Here is a 2441-nt window from a genome sequence, read left to right on the forward strand (position 1 = left end):
CTAAAAAACTAGAAACCTAAAAAACCATAGAAAATCCTAAAAACACTAGAAAACCCTAAAAAACTCTAACAACCTAGAAAATCTTAAAAAATGATAGAAAATCCTAAATAACCCTAGAAAACCCTAAAAAACTCTAAAAACTCTAGAAAACCCTAAAAAACCCCAAAAAACCCTAAAAACCTTAAAAAACCATAAAAGACCCTAAGAATCATAGAAAACCATAAAAAACTTAAAAGATCCCAAAAAACCCTAAAAAACAATGAAAACCCTAAAAAACCTAAAAAAACCCTAGAAAACCCAAAAAACCCTAAAAACCCTAGAAACCCCTAAAAACTCTGAAAACCATAAAAACTTTAGAAAACCCTAGAAAACCCTAAATACCCTAAAAATCCAAAAAACTTTAAAAGACCCTAGAAAACCCTAAAAACCCTAGAAAAAACTAAAAAAACAGCAAAATCTTAGAAAACCCTAGAAAACCTAAAAATCCCTAAAAGAAAACCCTAGAAAATCCTAAAAACCCCTAGAAAACCCTAAAAAAAACCGTAGAAAACCCTAAAAACTTTAAAAACACTAAAAATTGCTATAAAACCTAGAAAACGCGAAAAAAACCCTAAAATCCCTAAAAAAACCTTGAAACCCTAGAAAATCCTAAAAAACCCTTCAAAACCCTAAAAACCATAAAAATGCGAAAAAATCATAGAGAATCCTAAAAACCTAAAAATTTAGAAAACCCTAGAAAACCCTAGAAACCCTAAGAAACCCTAAAAATCCTAAAAACACTAAAAACCCAAGAAAACCTTAAAAAATCCTAAAACCCTAGAAAACCCTAAAAACCCTAAAAACACTAAAAATCTTTTTTTTTTTTATAGTTTTTTATCGTTTTCTAGGTTTTTAGTGTTTACTAGGGTTTTTAGGGTTTTTTAGGATTATCTAGAGTTTTTAAGGTTTTCTAGGGTTTTTATGTTTTCTGGGTTTTTTAGGATTCTCTAGGGTTTTATTGTATTTTAGGGTTTCGTAGGGTTTGTTAGAATTTTCTAGGGTTTTTAGGATTTTTAGGATTTTCTAGGGTTGTTAGGGTTTTTTAGGTGTTTCTATGATTTTTAGGGTTTTCTAGTGGTTTTTAGAGTTTTTAGTGTTTTTAGGATTTTCTAGGGTTTTTAGGATTTTTTAGGGTTTTCTAGGGGTTTTTAGTTTTTTAGGGTTTTCTTGGGTTTTTAGTGTTTTTAAGGGTTTTTAGGGTTTCTTAGAGTTTTTTAGGGTTTCTAAAGTTTTTTAGGGTTTTCTAGAGTTTTTAGGAGGTTTTTAGGGTTTTCTAGGATTTTTAGGGTTTTCTTCGGTTTTTAGGATTTTTCTAGGGATTTTAGGATTTTTAGGTTTTTCTAGGATTTTTGTTTTTAGGTTTTTTAGTATTTTCTAGGGTTTTTAGCGTTTTTATGGTTTTCTAGGGTTTTAGGGTTTTTTAAGGTTTTAAGGGTTTTTAGGGATTTGTAGGATTTTTTAGGGTTTTCTAGGTTTTTAGAATTTTAGATTTTTAGGATTTTTAGGGTTTTCCATGATTCTTAGGGTTTTTTAGTGTTTTCTAAGGTTTTCTGGGGTTTTTACGGTTTTCTAGGGTTTTTCGGGTTTTCAAGTGTTTTCTAGAGTTTTAAGAGCTTTTAGGGTTTTCTAGTGTTTTTAGGATTTTTAGGGTTTCTAGGGTTTTTTGTTTTTAGGGTTTTCTATGGTTTTCTAGGATTTTCTGGGGGTTTTAGGGTTTTCTAGCGTTTTTAGGATTTTTCTAGGGTTTTCTAGTGTTTTTTAGGTTTTTAGGTTTTTTAGAGTTTTCTAGGGTTTTTAGCGTTTTTAGAGTTTTCTAGGGTTTTAGCGTTTTTAGGGTTTTTTAGGGTTTTAGTTTTTAGTGTTTTTTGTTTAGGTTTTTAGGGTTTTTAGGGTTTTAGGTTTTAGGTTTTAGGTTTTTATGGTTTTTAGGTTTTTTAGGTTTCTATGATTAGGTTTTTTAGGAATTTTTAGGGTTTTAATTTTTTGGATTTTAAGGTTTTAGGATTTTTGGGTTTTCTATCGTTGTTTTAGGGTTTTTAGGGTTTTTTACCCAAAAAACTTTAGAAAACACTAAAAAACCCTACAAAACCCTAGAAAATGCGAAAAAACCCAAGAAAACCTAAAAATCCCTAGAAAACCCTAAAAAACCTAGAAAACCCTAAAAAATCCTAGAAAACCGTAAAAAACCCTAAAAACTAGAATTAAAAAACCAAGAAAATCCTAAAACACTAGAAAACCTAAAAAACTCTAAAACCTAAAAACTTAAAAATGATAGAAAATCCTAAATAACCCTAGAAAACCTTAAAAAACCTAAAAGACCCTAAGAATCATAGAAAACCATAAAAAACTTAAAAATCCAAAAAACTAAAAACAATGAAAACCTAAAAAACCTAGAAAACCAA

Source organism: Arachis hypogaea, unplaced genomic scaffold (genome assembly GCF_003086295.3).
Source record: "Arachis hypogaea cultivar Tifrunner unplaced genomic scaffold, arahy.Tifrunner.gnm2.J5K5 arahy.Tifrunner.gnm2.scaffold_29, whole genome shotgun sequence".
In the NCBI taxonomy this organism is placed as follows: domain Eukaryota; kingdom Viridiplantae; phylum Streptophyta; class Magnoliopsida; order Fabales; family Fabaceae; genus Arachis; species Arachis hypogaea.